The sequence below is a fragment of the Meriones unguiculatus genome, chromosome 3, assembly GCF_030254825.1.
Source record: "Meriones unguiculatus strain TT.TT164.6M chromosome 3, Bangor_MerUng_6.1, whole genome shotgun sequence".
Lineage (NCBI taxonomy): Eukaryota > Metazoa > Chordata > Mammalia > Rodentia > Muridae > Meriones > Meriones unguiculatus.
Window position 1 is genome coordinate 61,222,501 of NC_083351.1, and position 22,500 is coordinate 61,245,000.

The following is a 22,500-nucleotide window of genomic DNA, read 5'->3' on the forward strand; positions in this document are numbered from 1 at the left end:
TAGCAACTGTCAGGGCAGAGGGCCGGTGGAGAAGAAGGGCAGCGACGGTGGAGAGAGTTTGAGGTCGTGCTGTTGGTGGGTCCTCCCTGGCAGCGAGGAAGGGCCAAGGTGCGTTGGCCCCAGCAGCAGCGTCGGCGCGTGCGGGAAGGGCCGGGTGCTCGGTGGCCGGAAGGCGGGCTGCGAAGTGGGTGGGTGTGGAGGGCGAGAGAGGGCAGGAGCAGGAGGAGCAGCGAGGAGAGACGGGCGCTGTGCGAGCCGAGGTGCTGCAGGGTGGCAGAGGGTAGGGGACGGAGTGGGCTCTAGGAGGGCAGGGGAGGGGATGGGAAGGGAGGGTAGGGGAGGGGAGGGGAGGGAGGCCAGTGTCGGGGCGGCGGGCGCGGGTCCGGCCTGAAGCGGCGGCGGCGAGTGTGAGTTGGGGATGGGAGCGGGCGGCGGGGGTCGGTCGCGCGCCAACGTCCGGGTGGGGCGAGGCATTGAGCGCAGAAGCGGTGCAGGTGCGGCGGCCTAGGCAGCGGCTGCGGCGGCGGCGGCGGCGGCGGCGGCGGCGGTGGTGGTGCGTCGGTGCGGCTCGGTGTGGTGCGAGAGGAGGCGAAGGCTGGGTGAAGAGGGAGGGCGGGAGGCGGGTCGTGGTGTGTGTCGTCATGGCTGTGTAGGTTCGAGTAGGTGTTTTTCGGCGGCGGCTCTCGCCGGTTGTGGTGGCGCACACCGGTAGGATTTGCTGAAGGAGGCAGAGGCAGGAGGATCACGAGTTCGAGGCCAGCCTGGGCTACACAGTTTTTGCTTGGCCTCCGAACCTCCTTCTGCCTTGCCCCACTTTTCCAACTCCCCGCCCGCCACCTTTTGCTTCTGCCCCTTCTCCAGGCTCGCCACCCCCTTCCTACCCTCTCCACCTCCTCAGCCCACCCTGCCCGACACACACCCCACCGTGCTTTGCTCTTCTACCTTCGCCCTCACTCCCCTCCCTCCCTTCCTCCCTCCCTCCCTCCCTCCCTCCCTCCCTCCCTCCCTCCCTGCACCACCAAGTAACGCCTCCCGCACCCCTACCCCTCCAAACACACACAAACACACAGACACACACAAACACACAGCAAAGCCAGGCCACGCCTTCTCCTCACTGACCCCCTTCTGCGCTCTGACCCCCTTCGCCCACCTGGGCGGCTGGCAGCTCCCTTGCCCAGAAAAGTGCCAAGACAGAACCTTCCCCACCGCCCCAAACCCCTCCTTCGCCCGGTCTTGGATGGGGCCCCGCCCTGCCCCGCCCTGCCCCGCCCCCTGGGTCCTCTTCTCCACCTCCTTTGGGCTCTGGCTTTGCTCTCCTTGGGGTCTCCCTTTCAAGCCCGGCAGCCCCGAGCTCGGAGGCAACAGGGAGACCCTCGCCCTACTTTTCTTCCTCCTTCTTTCCCTCTCTTTTGAAAGGGAACGAGGTTCCTTCTCAGACTTTGCCTGTTGGAGGCGAGCGGCTGCTTGGAACGGTGCCTTCTCGGCCTTGCATCTCCGGAGTGTGCCAGCGACCAGAGGAAGAAAGTGGGTAGAAGGAGCGGAGCGATCGACCCGATTTACAAGGGGATTCGCTGCTCACATCAGAACCTCCTTCCGTCGCGGCTGACCGGGACCGGGACCGGCTAACAGGACTTTGAACACGGAGTCAAGTCAGAGAGCTTTGGGTCAGTTGGGTGGGTGGGTGGGTGGTTCGTGGTTGGGTAGGTGGATAGGTTGGGGGGGTGGATAGGTGGGGGGTGGGGGTGGGAGGGTCGGTTGGTTGGTGTCCTTTCCTTCCAAACCAAAAGGGTGGATGTTCACTTCAGCTGGCCGTGGAAATTCGACAGTCCCAGGGCCCACACTCGCTGAAGCTGACCAAGCAGCCTGTGGTGTGTCTTCTGCTCTGCACTAGCCCGGCTGGGCCGTGGGATACCCTTCCTTAGTCGCTGTTCCTTCCCTGCATCACTTGGAGGATTGAGGGCCGTGGGGGGACGGAGGGGGAGGACAGGAGGGGGACAGGGAGGGGCTCGTGTCCCTGGCCCTGCAGGACCCAGCCGTTTCCCACACACCCTCCCGACCCAGGTCCTTTCCTGCCCTCGGTCCGTGGGTTCGTCCTCCTGTCCCCAGTGCATGCTGTGGAGGAGTAGACACCGTGGAGTATACAGTGTACTGTGTAGACTGGTGTAGACTGTCCACCTGGCTTCACCTTTCTCCTACTGCATGCATTTTCCAGGTGAGAATCTGCCACTGCCCCTGTTGCTGCTGCTGCTGCTGCTGCTGCTGCTGCTGCTGCTGCTGCTGCTCCTAAGTTCCTGCTGCTCTCGTCCCCTTGGCTGCTGCTAGAGCTGCCCTTCCTTCTGCTGCCGGCCTCCTGCTGCTGCTGTCCCTGCTGCTCTTGCTGCTGTTCCTCCTGCTGCTATGCCTGATGCTCCAGCCTCTCCTTTCCCGCCGGCCTCCTGCTGCGGCTGTTCCTCCCACCTCCCGGTCCTGCAACTAACCCTGCTCTCCTCCCTTGGGAAAGCACCTTTGGTGTCTCACCCAGCTCCCCCTATGGGGACGAGGAGAGGAGGTTCCCAAGCGTGTCCTTTCCCTGCCCTCAGCTGGGCTGTTGTACTCAGCTGAACTGGCCATCAGCAGATGGGCAGCTCAGGGAGCCCTCTCTGTCAGCCATAAGTGTCAAGAGGGTCCGGGGCACCCAGGCAGCCTGGGGTGGTGGGGTGGGGTGGTGGTGGTGGTGGTGGTGGTGGTGGTGATGGTGGTGATGGTGATGGTGGTGGCGGCTGGCAATCGGTCTGGTCTCGTCCTCGGCAGCGGGTGGTCTGGTCTGCTCTGCTCAGACAGCTGAGTCGCCCGAGGGCTGGATTCGCCTGCCCGGCAGGCCTTCTCCTCAGCCTCCCTCTTAGCGACTCTCCCTAGCCAAACTGGGTGGTGGTGATCGAGGGTGACCCCGGCCTCCTCGGCTCCACAGCCCTGAGGGACGCATGGCTCGGTGGCTGGCCTCGGCACGTCGCCCCACGGAGCTTAGGGGTCTTCCTGAGCCAGGGAGACGTGTGGGCAGGGGACACGAAAGGGTCCTGCTCTCTCAAGCCACGGTGGAGCCCCGTCCCAGGCCCACGGCCTAAGCCGCTGCTCCTGAGCCCCTCTGGCACAGTGGCCTGCTGCTCCTGCCCCTCTGCTCCCCCGCAGGCTGTCAGACGCCACACGGGTGCGTGAACACCCTTTCTGCTGCCCACCTGTGAGTCCTTTAGGCCCGATCCGATCCCCTTGCTGCCTGGTCCCTGGGTCCTCCCGCCAGCTGCTGGCCCGTGGGTTGGACACGAGACCCTGCGAGCCTTTCTCGGCCGGCTTCTTGGCCTACTTCCCTCTTGCACAGAGCCTGGGCCCCTTGGCTCTTGCAGGCCGCTGGCGGGACAAGTTTCTACCAGCTTCGGGACCACTCAAGCCTCAGGAGCCTCTGCCCCCTCAATCCCTTGCAGACCACTGCAGCCCTGGCCCTCTAAAGTGGCGGTGGTGGGGTGGCGGTGACCCCTACACCTGGACACACACAGAGAGGGGTCGACTCCTAGCTGCAGGCCCGTGAGCAAGCGGTCTGGGCGGAGGAGGCCAGCAGACCTGGCTGTCCGGGTCCTGCCAGGGACAGGCCTATCCCAGATGCTTGGTGCAATCGGAAGCCGTGCTAGAGGCCCGCAGCACACCCTGAAGTGGGCGTGTGAAGGATGGGGTCCACACGTGGACATACACACAAACACGCACACACACACACACACACACACACACACACACCTGGACGGTGTGCCAAGAGCTCCATACCTTCCATGACACAACCCTGTTGCTTGAAATCTATGTGTCTTGTTCAAAGTGCTTCTGACCTGTCTTGGGAAAGCCGAGACAGAAGAGTGGAAATGCATGGGCAGGCAAAGGGACCTTCATGCCCCCAGGATTCACCATGAAAGCCATGGAAGCAGCTTTCAACAGAAGGTTACCTGGAAGGATGGAAGGATGGAAGGATGGATGGATGGATGGATGGATGGATGGATGATTGGATGGATGGATGGATGGATGGATGGACAGATGTGTGGATGGATGGACAGATGTGTGGATGGACGGATGGATAGATAGGCGAAGGGATGGATGGAGGGAGGGGTGACAGGTAGAAGGGAGGAGCAAATGAGCAGGTGAGGTCAGACGAGAGGCCCCTGTCTTAGTGCCAGTCAACTGGCTGTCTTGGCAGCCCCACACGGGGGCCTCTGGTAGTCGTGGTGGGTGGCTCTCCAAAGCTGAGATGCTAGCTCCTGGCCCCGGAGACTGGCCTGGCCGAGGTCAGGGTGGTCTTGTGGCAGGCAGCCCAGAGCTTCTTCCCGAAGGACGGAAAGGAAAGCAGAGCTGATGGGAGTTTTGAAGCCACTGTTGTCTGAGCAGGAGTCAGAGGGAGGAGACAGCTAGGAGTGTCAGCAGAGCACCCTGTCTTCCTAGTGGTCGGGCCCTCTCTTCCTTTGCTCTTCTTCATCCTGGGCTCCTCTTCATGCTCCCCCTCCTCCTCCCATGTCCTGATCCCCAGCCAGCAGAGCGGCCTCCCAGGGCCCCTGCTCTCCTCAAGCTCTCCCTGTGCTTCTTGCCTGATTTTCACCTCTCCCATGTCTGTAATCACTGGGGCTTTGGACTAGGTATGCTCTGGATCTAAGGTCTCAGTGGGTCCCCTTTGCAGGACTGGATCTTGTGGCAACAGAGTGTCTCTGTCACTGCCTTGCTGCCTTTCTGCCTTTCTGCCTGCTGGCAGGTCAGTAGGTGTGTCTCCCTCTGCCTTTTCTTTCTTCTTGTTCCTGACTTGCCTTGTCCTTCTGTTTCCTTTTCTTGCCAAAACGGTCATCCTGACTCGTCCAGGGTGTCCTCGGTCCGAGTCCGGGGTTGAGCGGCAGTTGAAATCACTTCACTAGATGTGTCCGGCAGGGCAGGGCACGGTGGTGCTGGGGAGGAGTGTGCTCTGGGGGTGCTTGTGTCCAGACAGGGCTTGGAAGCCGGTGGTGAAAGTCACTGCTGGGTGACGGGTGTCTGGGGGCTTGCTCGGGTCTCGTCCTGTCACGTGGCCTTCCCCTCTGCGGTCTCCCACAAGCAACTTCTCAGCTCTTTGGTGCTTACCTGTGAGGGAGAGGGTCGTGCCGGAGGGAGGAGCTGTGGGTAGGGGAAGGGGGTGGGGTGAGCGTGAGCTGTGTTCTCCATAGGGTGTCACAGGGTGCTGGCTCTGGTGGCCATCCTTAGCTAGGGGGTGTGGTGTGGTGTGGTCCAGGTCCAGGTCCAGGGCACCCACTCGCCCATCCCGGAACAGGTCCCTGCAGCCAGGCAGTCACTATTGGACGGCCCGGGGCACTCCTGAAGCCGCGGGTGGCCGAGGAAGCCCTAGGCTGGGGAAAGGGGTGCTCCCGCTGAGCCTGCGGGCCCCCTCCCCCTTGAGGAGGTGTGGAGAAGTAGCAACTGTCAGGGCAGAGGGCCGGTGGAGAAGAAGGGCAGCGACGGTGGAGAGAGTTTGAGGTCGTGCTGTTGGTGGGTCCTCCCTGGCAGCGAGGAAGGGCCAAGGTGCGTTGGCCCCAGCAGCAGCGTCGGCGCGTGCGGGAAGGGCCGGGTGCTCGGTGGCCGGAAGGCGGGCTGCGAAGTGGGTGGGTGTGGAGGGCGAGAGAGGGCAGGAGCAGGAGGAGCAGCGAGGAGAGACGGGCGCTGTGCGAGCCGAGGTGCTGCAGGGTGGCAGAGGGTAGGGGACGGAGTGGGCTCTAGGAGGGCAGGGGAGGGGATGGGAAGGGAGGGTAGGGGAGGGGAGGGGAGGGAGGCCAGTGTCGGGGCGGCGGGCGCGGGTCCGGCCTGAAGCGGCGGCGGCGAGTGTGAGTTGGGGATGGGAGCGGGCGGCGGGGGTCGGTCGCGCGCCAACGTCCGGGTGGGGCGAGGCATTGAGCGCAGAAGCGGTGCAGGTGCGGCGGCCTAGGCAGCGGCTGCGGCGGCGGCGGCGGCGGCGGCGGCGGCGGTGGTGGTGCGTCGGTGCGGCTCGGTGTGGTGCGAGAGGAGGCGAAGGCTGGGTGAAGAGGGAGGGCGGGAGGCGGGTCGTGGTGTGTGTCGTCATGGCTGTGTAGGTTCGAGTAGGTGTTTTTCGGCGGCGGCTCTCGCCGGTTGTGGTGGCGCACACCGGTAGGATTTGCTGAAGGAGGCAGAGGCAGGAGGATCACGAGTTCGAGGCCAGCCTGGGCTACACAGTTTTTGCTTGGCCTCCGAACCTCCTTCTGCCTTGCCCCACTTTTCCAACTCCCCGCCCGCCACCTTTTGCTTCTGCCCCTTCTCCAGGCTCGCCACCCCCTTCCTACCCTCTCCACCTCCTCAGCCCACCCTGCCCGACACACACCCCACCGTGCTTTGCTCTTCTACCTTCGCCCTCACTCCCCTCCCTCCCTTCCTCCCTCCCTCCCTCCCTCCCTCCCTCCCTCCCTCCCTCCCTCCCTCCCTGCACCACCAAGTAACGCCTCCCGCACCCCTACCCCTCCAAACACACACAAACACACAGACACACACAAACACACAGCAAAGCCAGGCCACGCCTTCTCCTCACTGACCCCCTTCTGCGCTCTGACCCCCTTCGCCCACCTGGGCGGCTGGCAGCTCCCTTGCCCAGAAAAGTGCCAAGACAGAACCTTCCCCACCGCCCCAAACCCCTCCTTCGCCCGGTCTTGGATGGGGCCCCCGCCCTGCCCCGCCCTGCCCCGCCCCCTGGGTCCTCTTCTCCACCTCCTTTGGGCTCTGGCTTTGCTCTCCTTGGGGTCTCCCTTTCAAGCCCGGCAGCCCCGAGCTCGGAGGCAACAGGGAGACCCTCGCCCTACTTTTCTTCCTCCTTCTTTCCCTCTCTTTTGAAAGGGAACGAGGTTCCTTCTCAGACTTTGCCTGTTGGAGGCGAGCGGCTGCTTGGAACGGTGCCTTCTCGGCCTTGCATCTCCGGAGTGTGCCAGCGACCAGAGGAAGAAAGTGGGTAGAAGGAGCGGAGCGATCGACCCGATTTACAAGGGGATTCGCTGCTCACATCAGAACCTCCTTCCGTCGCGGCTGACCGGGACCGGGACCGGCTAACAGGACTTTGAACACGGAGTCAAGTCAGAGAGCTTTGGGTCAGTTGGGTGGGTGGGTGGGTGGTTCGTGGTTGGGTAGGTGGATAGGTTGGGGGGGGTGGATAGGTTGGGGGGGTGGATAGGTGGGGGGTGGGGGTGGGAGGGTCGGTTGGTTGGTGTCCTTTCCTTCCAAACCAAAAGGGTGGATGTTCACTTCAGCTGGCCGTGGAAATTCGACAGTCCCAGGGCCCACACTCGCTGAAGCTGACCAAGCAGCCTGTGGTGTGTCTTCTGCTCTGCACTAGCCCGGCTGGGCCGTGGGATACCCTTCCTTAGTCGCTGTTCCTTCCCTGCATCACTTGGAGGATTGAGGGCCGTGGGGGGACGGAGGGGGAGGACAGGAGGGGGACAGGGAGGGGCTCGTGTCCCTGGCCCTGCAGGACCCAGCCGTTTCCCACACACCCTCCCGACCCAGGTCCTTTCCTGCCCTCGGTCCGTGGGTTCGTCCTCCTGTCCCCAGTGCATGCTGTGGAGGAGTAGACACCGTGGAGTATACAGTGTACTGTGTAGACTGGTGTAGACTGTCCACCTGGCTTCACCTTTCTCCTACTGCATGCATTTTCCAGGTGAGAATCTGCCACTGCCCCTGTTGCTGCTGCTGCTGCTGCTGCTGCTGCTGCTGCTGCTGCTGCTGCTGCTGCTCCTAAGTTCCTGCTGCTCTCGTCCCCTTGGCTGCTGCTAGAGCTGCCCTTCCTTCTGCTGCCGGCCTCCTGCTGCTGCTGTCCCTGCTGCTCTTGCTGCTGTTCCTCCTGCTGCTATGCCTGATGCTCCAGCCTCTCCTTTCCCGCCGGCCTCCTGCTGCGGCTGTTCCTCCCACCTCCCGGTCCTGCAACTAACCCTGCTCTCCTCCCTTGGGAAAGCACCTTTGGTGTCTCACCCAGCTCCCCCTATGGGGACGAGGAGAGGAGGTTCCCAAGCGTGTCCTTTCCCTGCCCTCAGCTGGGCTGTTGTACTCAGCTGAACTGGCCATCAGCAGATGGGCAGCTCAGGGAGCCCTCTCTGTCAGCCATAAGTGTCAAGAGGGTCCGGGGCACCCAGGCAGCCTGGGGTGGTGGGGTGGGGTGGTGGTGGTGGTGGTGGTGGTGGTGGTGATGGTGGTGATGGTGATGGTGGTGGCGGCTGGCAATCGGTCTGGTCTCGTCCTCGGCAGCGGGTGGTCTGGTCTGCTCTGCTCAGACAGCTGAGTCGCCCGAGGGCTGGATTCGCCTGCCCGGCAGGCCTTCTCCTCAGCCTCCCTCTTAGCGACTCTCCCTAGCCAAACTGGGTGGTGGTGATCGAGGGTGACCCCGGCCTCCTCGGCTCCACAGCCCTGAGGGACGCATGGCTCGGTGGCTGGCCTCGGCACGTCGCCCCACGGAGCTTAGGGGTCTTCCTGAGCCAGGGAGACGTGTGGGCAGGGGACACGAAAGGGTCCTGCTCTCTCAAGCCACGGTGGAGCCCCGTCCCAGGCCCACGGCCTAAGCCGCTGCTCCTGAGCCCCTCTGGCACAGTGGCCTGCTGCTCCTGCCCCTCTGCTCCCCCGCAGGCTGTCAGACGCCACACGGGTGCGTGAACACCCTTTCTGCTGCCCACCTGTGAGTCCTTTAGGCCCGATCCGATCCCCTTGCTGCCTGGTCCCTGGGTCCTCCCGCCAGCTGCTGGCCCGTGGGTTGGACACGAGACCCTGCGAGCCTTTCTCGGCCGGCTTCTTGGCCTACTTCCCTCTTGCACAGAGCCTGGGCCCCTTGGCTCTTGCAGGCCGCTGGCGGGACAAGTTTCTACCAGCTTCGGGACCACTCAAGCCTCAGGAGCCTCTGCCCCCTCAATCCCTTGCAGACCACTGCAGCCCTGGCCCTCTAAAGTGGCGGTGGTGGGGTGGCGGTGACCCCTACACCTGGACACACACAGAGAGGGGTCGACTCCTAGCTGCAGGCCCGTGAGCAAGCGGTCTGGGCGGAGGAGGCCAGCAGACCTGGCTGTCCGGGTCCTGCCAGGGACAGGCCTATCCCAGATGCTTGGTGCAATCGGAAGCCGTGCTAGAGGCCCGCAGCACACCCTGAAGTGGGCGTGTGAAGGATGGGGTCCACACGTGGACATACACACAAACACGCACACACACACACACACACACACACACACCTGGACGGTGTGCCAAGAGCTCCATACCTTCCATGACACAACCCTGTTGCTTGAAATCTATGTGTCTTGTTCAAAGTGCTTCTGACCTGTCTTGGGAAAGCCGAGACAGAAGAGTGGAAATGCATGGGCAGGCAAAGGGACCTTCATGCCCCCAGGATTCACCATGAAAGCCATGGAAGCAGCTTTCAACAGAAGGTTACCTGGAAGGATGGAAGGATGGATGGATGGATGGATGGATGGATGGATGATTGGATGGATGGATGGATGGATGGATGGACAGATGTGTGGATGGATGGACAGATGTGTGGATGGACGGATGGATAGATAGGCGAAGGGATGGATGGAGGGAGGGGTGACAGGTAGAAGGGAGGAGCAAATGAGCAGGTGAGGTCAGACGAGAGGCCCCTGTCTTAGTGCCAGTCAACTGGCTGTCTTGGCAGCCCCACACGGGGGCCTCTGGTAGTCGTGGTGGGTGGCTCTCCAAAGCTGAGATGCTAGCTCCTGGCCCCGGAGACTGGCCTGGCCGAGGTCAGGGTGGTCTTGTGGCAGGCAGCCCAGAGCTTCTTCCCGAAGGACGGAAAGGAAAGCAGAGCTGATGGGAGTTTTGAAGCCACTGTTGTCTGAGCAGGAGCCAGAGGGAGGAGACAGCTAGGAGTGTCAGCAGAGCACCCTGTCTTCCTAGTGGTCGGGCCCTCTCTTCCTTTGCTCTTCTTCATCCTGGGCTCCTCTTCATGCTCCCCCTCCTCCTCCCATGTCCTGATCCCCAGCCAGCAGAGCGGCCTCCCAGGGCCCCTGCTCTCCTCAAGCTCTCCCTGTGCTTCTTGCCTGATTTTCACCTCTCCCATGTCTGTAATCACTGGGGCTTTGGACTAGGTATGCTCTGGATCTAAGGTCTCAGTGGGTCCCCTTTGCAGGACTGGATCTTGTGGCAACAGAGTGTCTCTGTCACTGCCTTGCTGCCTTTCTGCCTTTCTGCCTGCTGGCAGGTCAGTAGGTGTGTCTCCCTCTGCCTTTTCTTTCTTCTTGTTCCTGACTTGCCTTGTCCTTCTGTTTCCTTTTCTTGCCAAAACGGTCATCCTGACTCGTCCAGGGTGTCCTCGGTCCGAGTCCGGGGTTGAGCGGCAGTTGAAATCACTTCACTAGATGTGTCCGGCAGGGCAGGGCACGGTGGTGCTGGGGAGGAGTGTGCTCTGGGGGTGCTTGTGTCCAGACAGGGCTTGGAAGCCGGTGGTGAAAGTCACTGCTGGGTGACGGGTGTCTGGGGGCTTGCTCGGGTCTCGTCCTGTCACGTGGCCTTCCCCTCTGCGGTCTCCCACAAGCAACTTCTCAGCTCTTTGGTGCTTACCTGTGAGGGAGAGGGTCGTGCCGGAGGGAGGAGCTGTGGGTAGGGGAAGGGGGTGGGGTGAGCGTGAGCTGTGTTCTCCATAGGGTGTCACAGGGTGCTGGCTCTGGTGGCCATCCTTAGCTAGGGGGTGTGGTGTGGTGTGGTCCAGGTCCAGGTCCAGGGCACCCACTCGCCCATCCCGGAACAGGTCCCTGCAGCCAGGCAGTCACTATTGGACGGCCCGGGGCACTCCTGAAGCCGCGGGTGGCCGAGGAAGCCCTAGGCTGGGGAAAGGGGTGCTCCCGCTGAGCCTGCGGGCCCCCTCCCCCTTGAGGAGGTGTGGAGAAGTAGCAACTGTCAGGGCAGAGGGCCGGTGGAGAAGAAGGGCAGCGACGGTGGAGAGAGTTTGAGGTCGTGCTGTTGGTGGGTCCTCCCTGGCAGCGAGGAAGGGCCAAGGTGCGTTGGCCCCAGCAGCAGCGTCGGCGCGTGCGGGAAGGGCCGGGTGCTCGGTGGCCGGAAGGCGGGCTGCGAAGTGGGTGGGTGTGGAGGGCGAGAGAGGGCAGGAGCAGGAGGAGCAGCGAGGAGAGACGGGCGCTGTGCGAGCCGAGGTGCTGCAGGGTGGCAGAGGGTAGGGGACGGAGTGGGCTCTAGGAGGGCAGGGGAGGGGATGGGAAGGGAGGGGAGGGGAGGGGAGGGGAGGGAGGCCAGTGTCGGGGCGGCGGGCGCGGGTCCGGCCTGAAGCGGCGGCGGCGAGTGTGAGTTGGGGATGGGAGCGGGCGGCGGGGGTCGGTCGCGCGCCAACGTCCGGGTGGGGCGAGGCATTGAGCGCAGAAGCGGTGCAGGTGCGGCGGCCTAGGCAGCGGCTGCGGCTGCGGCGGCGGCGGCGGCGGCGGCGGCGGCGGCGGCGGCGGTGGTGCGTCGGTGCGGCTCGGTGTGGTGCGAGAGGAGGGGAAGGCTGGGTGAAGAGGGAGGGCGGGAGGCGGGTCGTGGTGTGTGTCGTCATGGCTGTGTAGGTTCGAGTAGGTGCTTTTCGGCGGCGGCTCTTGCCGGTTGTGGTGGCGCACACCGGTAGGATTTGCTGAAGGAGGCAGAGGCAGGAGGATCACGAGTTCGAGGCCAGCCTGGGCTACACAGTTTTTGCTTGGCCTCCGAACCTCCTTCTGCCTTGCCCCACTTTTCCAACTCCCCGCCCGCCACCTTTTGCTTCTGCCCCTTCTCCAGGCTCGCCACCCCCTTCCTACCCTCTCCACCTCCTCAGCCCACCCTGCCCGACACACACCCCACCGTGCTTTGCTCTTCTACCTTCGCCCTCACTCCCCTCCCTCCCTTCCTCCCTCCCTCCCTCCCTCCCTCCCTCCCTCCCTCCCTCCCTCCCTGCACCACCAAGTAACGCCTCCCGCACCCCTACCCCTCCAAACACACACAAACACACAGACACACACAAACACACAGCAAAGCCAGGCCACGCCTTCTCCTCACTGACCCCCTTCTGCGCTCTGACCCCCTTCGCCCACCTGGGCGGCTGGCAGCTCCCTTGCCCAGAAAAGTGCCAAGACAGAACCTTCCCCACCGCCCCAAACCCCTCCTTCGCCCGGTCTTGGATGGGGCCCCGCCCTGCCCCGCCCTGCCCCGCCCCCTGGGTCCTCTTCTCCACCTCCTTTGGGCTCTGGCTTTGCTCTCCTTGGGGTCTCCCTTTCAAGCCCGGCAGCCCCGAGCTCGGAGGCAACAGGGAGACCCTCGCCCTACTTTTCTTCCGCCTTCTTTCCCTCTCTTTTGAAAGGGAACGAGGTTCCTTCTCAGACTTTGCCTGTTGGAGGCGAGCGGCTGCTTGGAACGGAGCCTTCTCGGCCTTGCATCTCCGGAGTGTGCCAGCGACCAGAGGAAGAAAGTGGGTAGAAGGAGCGGAGCGATCGACCCGATTTACAAGGGGATTCGCTGCTCACATCAGAACCTCCTTCCGTCGCGGCTGACCGGGACCGGGACCGGCTAACAGGACTTTGAACACGGAGTCAAGTCAGAGAGCTTTGGGTCAGTTGGGTGGGTGGGTGGGTGGTTCGTGGTTGGGTAGGTGGATAGGTTGGGGGGGTGGATAGGTGGGGGGTGGGGGTGGGAGGGTCGGTTGGTTGGTGTCCTTTCCTTCCAAACCAAAAGGGTGGATGTTCACTTCAGCTGGCCGTGGAAATTCGACAGTCCCAGGGCCCACACTCGCTGAAGCTGACCAAGCAGCCTGTGGTGTGTCTTCTGCTCTGCACTAGCCCGGCTGGGCCGTGGGATACCCTTCCTTAGTCGCTGTTCCTTCCCTGCATCACTTGGAGGATTGAGGGCCGTGGGGGGACGGAGGGGGAGGACAGGAGGGGGACAGGGAGGGGCTCGTGTCCCTGGCCCTGCAGGACCCAGCCGTTTCCCACACACCCTCCCGACCCAGGTCCTTTCCTGCCCTCGGTCCGTGGGTTCGTCCTCCTGTCCCCAGTGCATGCTGTGGAGGAGTAGACACCGTGGAGTATACAGTGTACTGTGTAGACTGGTGTAGACTGTCCACCTGGCTTCACCTTTCTCCTACTGCATGCATTTTCCAGGTGAGAATCTGCCACTGCCCCTGTTGCTGCTGCTGCTGCTGCTGCTGCTGCTGCTGCTGCTGCTGCTGCTGCTGCTCCTAAGTTCCTGCTGCTCTCGTCCCCTTGGCTGCTGCTAGAGCTGCCCTTCCTTCTGCTGCCGGCCTCCTGCTGCTGCTGTCCCTGCTGCTCTTGCTGCTGTTCCTCCTGCTGCTATGCCTGATGCTCCAGCCTCTCCTTTCCCGCCGGCCTCCTGCTGCGGCTGTTCCTCCCACCTCCCGGTCCTGCAACTAACCCTGCTCTCCTCCCTTGGGAAAGCACCTTTGGTGTCTCACCCAGCTCCCCCTATGGGGACGAGGAGAGGAGGTTCCCAAGCGTGTCCTTTCCCTGCCCTCAGCTGGGCTGTTGTACTCAGCTGAACTGGCCATCAGCAGATGGGCAGCTCAGGGAGCCCTCTCTGTCAGCCATAAGTGTCAAGAGGGTCCGGGGCACCCAGGCAGCCTGGGGTGGTGGGGTGGGGTGGTGGTGGTGGTGGTGGTGGTGGTGGTGGTGGTGGTGATGGTGATGGTGGTGGCGGCTGGCAATCGGTCTGGTCTCGTCCTCGGCAGCGGGTGGTCTGGTCTGCTCTGCTCAGACAGCTGAGTCGCCCGAGGGCTGGATTCGCCTGCCCGGCAGGCCTTCTCCTCAGCCTCCCTCTTAGCGACTCTCCCTAGCCAAACTGGGTGGTGGTGATCGAGGGTGACCCCGGCCTCCTCGGCTCCACAGCCCTGAGGGACGCATGGCTCGGTGGCTGGCCTCGGCACGTCGCCCCACGGAGCTTAGGGGTCTTCCTGAGCCAGGGAGACGTGTGGGCAGGGGACACGAAAGGGTCCTGCTCTCTCAAGCCACGGTGGAGCCCCGTCCCAGGCCCACGGCCTAAGCCGCTGCTCCTGAGCCCCTCTGGCACAGTGGCCTGCTGCTCCTGCCCCTCTGCTCCCCCGCAGGCTGTCAGACGCCACACGGGTGCGTGAACACCCTTTCTGCTGCCCACCTGTGAGTCCTTTAGGCCCGATCCGATCCCCTTGCTGCCTGGTCCCTGGGTCCTCCCGCCAGCTGCTGGCCCGTGGGTTGGACACGAGACCCTGCGAGCCTTTCTCGGCCGGCTTCTTGGCCTACTTCCCTCTTGCACAGAGCCTGGGCCCCTTGGCTCTTGCAGGCCGCTGGCGGGACAAGTTTCTACCAGCTTCGGGACCACTCAAGCCTCAGGAGCCTCTGCCCCCTCAATCCCTTGCAGACCACTGCAGCCCTGGCCCTCTAAAGTGGCGGTGGTGGGGTGGCGGTGACCCCTACACCTGGACACACACAGAGAGGGGTCGACTCCTAGCTGCAGGCCCGTGAGCAAGCGGTCTGGGCGGAGGAGGCCAGCAGACCTGGCTGTCCGGGTCCTGCCAGGGACAGGCCTATCCCAGATGCTTGGTGCAATCGGAAGCCGTGCTAGAGGCCCGCAGCACACCCTGAAGTGGGCGTGTGAAGGATGGGGTCCACACGTGGACATACACACAAACACGCACACACACACACACACACACACACACACACACACACACACACCTGGACGGTGTGCCAAGAGCTCCATACCTTCCATGACACAACCCTGTTGCTTGAAATCTATGTGTCTTGTTCAAAGTGCTTCTGACCTGTCTTGGGAAAGCCGAGACAGAAGAGTGGAAATGCATGGGCAGGCAAAGGGACCTTCATGCCCCCAGGATTCACCATGAAAGCCATGGAAGCAGCTTTCAACAGAAGGTTACCTGGAAGGATGGAAGGATGGAAGGATGGATGGATGGATGGATGGATGGATGATTGGATGGATGGATGGATGGATGGATGGACAGATGTGTGGATGGATGGACAGATGTGTGGATGGACGGATGGATAGATAGGCGAAGGGATGGATGGAGGGAGGGGTGACAGGTAGAAGGGAGGAGCAAATGAGCAGGTGAGGTCAGACGAGAGGCCCCTGTCTTAGTGCCAGTCAACTGGCTGTCTTGGCAGCCCCACACGGGGGCCTCTGGTAGTCGTGGTGGGTGGCTCTCCAAAGCTGAGATGCTAGCTCCTGGCCCCGGAGACTGGCCTGGCCGAGGTCAGGGTGGTCTTGTGGCAGGCAGCCCAGAGCTTCTTCCCGAAGGACGGAAAGGAAAGCAGAGCTGATGGGAGTTTTGAAGCCACTGTTGTCTGAGCAGGAGCCAGAGGGAGGAGACAGCTAGGAGTGTCAGCAGAGCACCCTGTCTTCCTAGTGGTCGGGCCCTCTCTTCCTTTGCTCTTCTTCATCCTGGGCTCCTCTTCATGCTCCCCCTCCTCCTCCCATGTCCTGATCCCCAGCCAGCAGAGCGGCCTCCCAGGGCCCCTGCTCTCCTCAAGCTCTCCCTGTGCTTCTTGCCTGATTTTCACCTCTCCCATGTCTGTAATCACTGGGGCTTTGGACTAGGTATGCTCTGGATCTAAGGTCTCAGTGGGTCCCCTTTGCAGGACTGGATCTTGTGGCAACAGAGTGTCTCTGTCACTGCCTTGCTGCCTTTCTGCCTTTCTGCCTGCTGGCAGGTCAGTAGGTGTGTCTCCCTCTGCCTTTTCTTTCTTCTTGTTCCTGACTTGCCTTGTCCTTCTGTTTCCTTTTCTTGCCAAAACGGTCATCCTGACTCGTCCAGGGTGTCCTCGGTCCGAGTCCGGGGTTGAGCGGCAGTTGAAATCACTTCACTAGATGTGTCCGGCAGGGCAGGGCACGGTGGTGCTGGGGAGGAGTGTGCTCTGGGGGTGCTTGTGTCCAGACAGGGCTTGGAAGCCGGTGGTGAAAGTCACTGCTGGGTGACGGGTGTCTGGGGGCTTGCTCGGGTCTCGTCCTGTCACGTGGCCTTCCCCTCTGCGGTCTCCCACAAGCAACTTCTCAGCTCTTTGGTGCTTACCTGTGAGGGAGAGGGTCGTGCCGGAGGAAGGAGCTGTGGGTAGGGGAAGGGGGTGGGGTGAGCGTGAGCTGTGTTCTCCATAGGGTGTCACAGGGTGCTGGCTCTGGTGGCCATCCTTAGCTAGGGGGTGTGGTGTGGTGTGGTCCAGGTCCAGGTCCAGGGCACCCACTCGCCCATCCCGGAACAGGTCCCTGCAGCCAGGCAGTCACTATTGGACGGCCCGGGGCACTCCTGAAGCCGCGGGTGGCCGAGGAAGCCCTAGGCTGGGGAAAGGGGTGCTCCCGCTGAGCCTGCGGGCCCCCTCCCCCTTGAGGAGGTGTGGAGAAGTAGCAACTGTCAGGGCAGAGGGCCGGTGGAGAAGAAGGGCAGCGACGGTGGAGAGAGTTTGAGGTCGTGCTGTTGGTGGGTCCTCCCTGGCAGCGAGGAAGGGCCAAGGTGCGTTGGCCCCAGCAGCAGCGTCGGCGCGTGCGGGAAGGGCCGGGTGCTCGGTGGCCGGAAGGCGGGCTGCGAAGTGGGTGGGTGTGGAGGGCGAGAGAGGGCAGGAGCAGGAGGAGCAGCGAGGAGAGACGGGCGCTGTGCGAGCCGAGGTGCTGCAGGGTGGCAGAGGGTAGGGGACGGAGTGGGCTCTAGGAGGGCAGGGGAGGGGATGGGAAGGGAGGGGAGGGGAGGGGAGGGGAGGGAGGCCAGTGTCGGGGCGGCGGGCGCGGGTCCGGCCTGAAGCGGCGGCGGCGAGTGTGAGTTGGGGATGGGAGCGGGCGGCGGGGGTCGGTCGCGCGCCAACGTCCGGGTGGGGCGAGGCATTGAGCGCAGAAGCGGTGCAGGTGCGGCGGCCTAGGCAGCGGCTGCGGCGGCGGCGGCGGCGGCGGCGGCGGCGGCGGCGGCGGTGGTGCGTCGGTGCGGCTCGGTGTGGTGCGAGAGGAGGGGAAGGCTGGGTGAAGAGGGAGGGCGGGAGGCGGGTCGTGGTGTGTGTCGTCATGGCTGTGTAGGTTCGAGTAGGTGCTTTTCGGCGGCGGCTCTCGCCGGTTGTGGTGGCGCACACCGGTAGGATTTGCTGAAGGAGGCAGAGGCAGGAGGATCACGAGTTCGAGGCCAGCCTGGGCTACACAGTTTTTGCTTGGCCTCCGAACCTCCTTCTGCCTTGCCCCACTTTTCCAACTCCCCGCCCGCCACCTTTTGCTTCTGCCCCTTCTCCAGGCTCGCCACCCCCTTCCTACCCTCTCCACCTCCTCAGCCCACCCTGCCCGACACACACCCCACCGTGCTTTGCTCTTCTACCTTCGCCCTCACTCCCCTCCCTCCCTTCCTCCCTCCCTCCCTCCCTCCCTCCCTCCCTCCCTCCCTCCCTCCCTGCACCACCAAGTAACGCCTCCCGCACCCCTACCCCTCCAAACACACACAAACACACAGACACACACAAACACACAGCAAAGCCAGGCCACGCCTTCTCCTCACTGACCCCCTTCTGCGCTCTGACCCCCTTCGCCCACCTGGGCGGCTGGCAGCTCCCTTGCCCAGAAAAGTGCCAAGACAGAACCTTCCCCACCGCCCCAAACCCCTCCTTCGCCCGGTCTTGGATGGGGCCCCGCCCTGCCCCGCCCTGCCCCGCCCCCTGGGTCCTCTTCTCCACCTCCTTTGGGCTCTGGCTTTGCTCTCCTTGGGGTCTCCCTTTCAAGCCCGGCAGCCCCGAGCTCGGAGGCAACAGGGAGACCCTCGCCCTACTTTTCTTCCGCCTTCTTTCCCTCTCTTTTGAAAGGGAACGAGGTTCCTTCTCAGACTTTGCCTGTTGGAGGCGAGCGGCTGCTTGGAACGGAGCCTTCTCGGCCTTGCATCTCCGGAGTGTGCCAGCGACCAGAGGAAGAAAGTGGGTAGAAGGAGCGGAGCGATCGACCCGATTTACAAGGGGATTCGCTGCTCACATCAGAACCTCCTTCCGTCGCGGCTGACCGGGACCGGGACCGGCTAACAGGACTTTGAACACGGAGTCAAGTCAGAGAGCTTTGGGTCAGTTGGGTGGGTGGGTGGGTGGTTCGTGGTTGGGTAGGTGGATAGGTTGGGGGGGTGGATAGGTGGGGGGTGGGGGTGGGAGGGTCGGTTGGTTGGTGTCCTTTCCTTCCAAACCAAAAGGGTGGATGTTCACTTCAGCTGGCCGTGGAAATTCGACAGTCCCAGGGCCCACACTCGCTGAAGCTGACCAAGCAGCCTGTGGTGTGTCTTCTGCTCTGCACTAGCCCGGCTGGGCCGTGGGATACCCTTCCTTAGTCGCTGTTCCTTCCCTGCATCACTTGGAGGATTGAGGGCCGTGGGGGGACGGAGGGGGAGGACAGGAGGGGGACAGGGAGGGGCTCGTGTCCCTGGCCCTGCAGGACCCAGCCGTTTCCCACACACCCTCCCGACCCAGGTCCTTTCCTGCCCTCGGTCCGTGGGTTCGTCCTCCTGTCCCCAGTGCATGCTGTGGAGGAGTAGACACCGTGGAGTATACAGTGTACTGTGTAGACTGGTGTAGACTGTCCACCTGGCTTCACCTTTCTCCTACTGCATGCATTTTCCAGGTGAGAATCTGCCACTGCCCCTGTTGCTGCTGCTGCTGCTGCTGCTGCTGCTGCTGCTGCTGCTCCTAAGTTCCTGCTGCTCTCGTCCCCTTGGCTGCTGCTAGAGCTGCCCTTCCTTCTGCTGCCGGCCTCCTGCTGCTGCTGTCCCTGCTGCTCTTGCTGCTGTTCCTCCTGCTGCTATGCCTGATGCTCCAGCCTCTCCTTTCCCGCCGGCCTCCTGCTGCGGCTGTTCCTCCCACCTCCCGGTCCTGCAACTAACCCTGCTCTCCTCCCTTGGGAAAGCACCTTTGGTGTCTCACCCAGCTCCCCCTATGGGGACGAGGAGAGGAGGTTCCCAAGCGTGTCCTTTCCCTGCCCTCAGCTGGGCTGGGGACGAGGAGAGGAGGTTCCCAAGCGTGTCCTTTCCCTGCCCTCAGCTGGGCTGTTGTACTCAGCTGAACTGGCCATCAGCAGATGGGCAGCTCAGGGAGCCCTCTCTGTCAGCCATAAGTGTCAAGAGGGTCCGGGGCACCCAGGCAGCCTGGGGTGGTGGGGTGGGGTGGTGGTGGTGGTGGTGGTGGTGGTGGTGGTGGTGATGGTGATGGTGGTGGTGGCTGGCAATCGGTCTGGTCTCGTCCTCGGCAGCGGGTGGTCTGGTCTGCTCTGCTCAGACAGCTGAGTCGCCCGAGGGCTGGATTCGCCTGCCCGGCAGGCCTTCTCCTCAGCCTCCCTCTTAGCGACTCTCCCTAGCCAAACTGGGTGGTGGTGATCGAGGGTGACCCCGGCCTCCTCGGCTCCACAGCCCTGAGGGACGCATGGCTCGGTGGCTGGCCTCGGCACGTCGCCCCACGGAGCTTAGGGGTCTTCCTGAGCCAGGGAGACGTGTGGGCAGGGGACACGAAAGGGTCCTGCTCTCTCAAGCCACGGTGGAGCCCCGTCCCAGGCCCACGGCCTAAGCCGCTGCTCCTGAGCCCCTCTGGCACAGTGGCCTGCTGCTCCTGCCCCTCTGCTCCCCCGCAGGCTGTCAGACGCCACACGGGTGCGTGAACACCCTTTCTGCTGCCCACCTGTGAGTCCTTTAGGCCCGATCCGATCCCCTTGCTGCCTGGTCCCTGGGTCCTCCCGCCAGCTGCTGGCCCGTGGGTTGGACACGAGACCCTGCGAGCCTTTCTCGGCCGGCTTCTTGGCCTACTTCCCTCTTGCACAGAGCCTGGGCCCCTTGGCTCTTGCAGGCCGCTGGCGGGACAAGTTTCTACCAGCTTCGGGACCACTCAAGCCTCAGGAGCCTCTGCCCCCTCAATCCCTTGCAGACCACTGCAGCCCTGGCCCTCTAAAGTGGCGGTGGTGGGGTGGCGGTGACCCCTACACCTGGACACACACAGAGAGGGGTCGACTCCTAGCTGCAGGCCCGTGAGCAAGCGGTCTGGGCGGAGGAGGCCAGCAGACCTGGCTGTCCGGGTCCTGCCAGGGACAGGCCTATCCCAGATGCTTGGTGCAATCGGAAGCCGTGCTAGAGGCCCGCAGCACACCCTGAAGTGGGCGTGTGAAGGATGGGGTCCACACGTGGACATACACACAAACACGCACACACACACACACACACACACACACACACCTGGACGGTGTGCCAAGAGCTCCATACCTTCCATGACACAACCCTGTTGCTTGAAATCTATGTGTCTTGTTCAAAGTGCTTCTGACCTGTCTTGGGAAAGCCGAGACAGAAGAGTGGAAATGCATGGGCAGGCAAAGGGACCTTCATGCCCCCAGGATTCACCATGAAAGCCATGGAAGCAGCTTTCAACAGAAGGTTACCTGGAAGGATGGAAGGATGGAAGGATGGATGGATGGATGGATGGATGGATGGATGATTGGATGGATGGATGGATGGATGGATGGATGGACAGATGTGTGGATGGATGGACAGATGTGTGGATGGACGGATGGATAGATAGGCGAAGGGATGGATGGAGGGAGGGGTGACAGGTAGAAGGGAGGAGCAAATGAGCAGGTGAGGTCAGACGAGAGGCCCCTGTCTTAGTGCCAGTCAACTGGCTGTCTTGGCAGCCCCACACGGGGGCCTCTGGTAGTCGTGGTGGGTGGCTCTCCAAAGCTGAGATGCTAGCTCCTGGCCCCGGAGACTGGCCTGGCCGAGGTCAGGGTGGTCTTGTGGCAGGCAGCCCAGAGCTTCTTCCCGAAGGACGGAAAGGAAAGCAGAGCTGATGGGAGTTTTGAAGCCACTGTTGTCTGAGCAGGAGCCAGAGGGAGGAGACAGCTAGGAGTGTCAGCAGAGCACCCTGTCTTCCTAGTGGTCGGGCCCTCTCTTCCTTTGCTCTTCTTCATCCTGGGCTCCTCTTCATGCTCCCCCTCCTCCTCCCATGTCCTGATCCCCAGCCAGCAGAGCGGCCTCCCAGGGCCCCTGCTCTCCTCAAGCTCTCCCTGTGCTTCTTGCCTGATTTTCACCTCTCCCATGTCTGTAATCACTGGGGCTTTGGACTAGGTATGCTCTGGATCTAAGGTCTCAGTGGGTCCCCTTTGCAGGACTGGATCTTGTGGCAACAGAGTGTCTCTGTCACTGCCTTGCTGCCTTTCTGCCTTTCTGCCTGCTGGCAGGTCAGTAGGTGTGTCTCCCTCTGCCTTTTCTTTCTTCTTGTTCCTGACTTGCCTTGTCCTTCTGTTTCCTTTTCTTGCCAAAACGGTCATCCTGACTCGTCCAGGGTGTCCTCGGTCCGAGTCCGGGGTTGAGCGGCAGTTGAAATCACTTCACTAGATGTGTCCGGCAGGGCAGGGCACGGTGGTGCTGGGGAGGAGTGTGCTCTGGGGGTGCTTGTGTCCAGACAGGGCTTGGAAGCCGGTGGTGAAAGTCACTGCTGGGTGACGGGTGTCTGGGGGCTTGCTCGGGTCTCGTCCTGTCACGTGGCCTTCCCCTCTGCGGTCTCCCACAAGCAACTTCTCAGCTCTTTGGTGCTTACCTGTGAGGGAGAGGGTCGTGCCGGAGGGAGGAGCTGTGGGTAGGGGAAGGGGGTGGGGTGAGCGTGAGCTGTGTTCTCCATAGGGTGTCACAGGGTGCTGGCTCTGGTGGCCATCCTTAGCTAGGGGGTGTGGTGTGGTGTGGTCCAGGTCCAGGTCCAGGGCACCCACTCGCCCATCCCGGAACAGGTCCCTGCAGCCAGGCAGTCACTATTGGACGGCCCGGGGCACTCCTGAAGCCGCGGGTGGCCGAGGAAGCCCTAGGCTGGGGAAAGGGGTGCTCCCGCTGAGCCTGCGGGCCCCCTCCCCCTTGAGGAGGTGTGGAGAAGTAGCAACTGTCAGGGCAGAGGGCCGGTGGAGAAGAAGGGCAGCGACGGTGGAGAGAGTTTGAGGTCGTGCTGTTGGTGGGTCCTCCCTGGCAGCGAGGAAGGGCCAAGGTGCGTTGGCCCCAGCAGCAGCGTCGGCGCGTGCGGGAAGGGCCGGGTGCTCGGTGGCCGGAAGGCGGGCTGCGAAGTGGGTGGGTGTGGAGGGCGAGAGAGGGCAGGAGCAGGAGGAGCAGCGAGGAGAGACGGGCGCTGTGCGAGCCGAGGTGCTGCAGGGTGGCAGAGGGTAGGGGACGGAGTGGGCTCTAGGAGGGCAGGGGAGGGGATGGGAAGGGAGGGTAGGGGAGGGGAGGGGAGGGAGGCCAGTGTCGGGGCGGCGGGCGCGGGTCCGGCCTGAAGCGGCGGCGGCGAGTGTGAGTTGGGGATGGGAGCGGGCGGCGGGGGTCGGTCGCGCGCCAACGTCCGGGTGGGGCGAGGCATTGAGCGCAGAAGCGGTGCAGGTGCGGCGGCCTAGGCAGCGGCTGCGGCGGCGGCGGCGGCGGCGGCGGCGGCGGTGGTGGTGCGTCGGTGCGGCTCGGTGTGGTGCGAGAGGAGGCGAAGGCTGGGTGAAGAGGGAGGGCGGGAGGCGGGT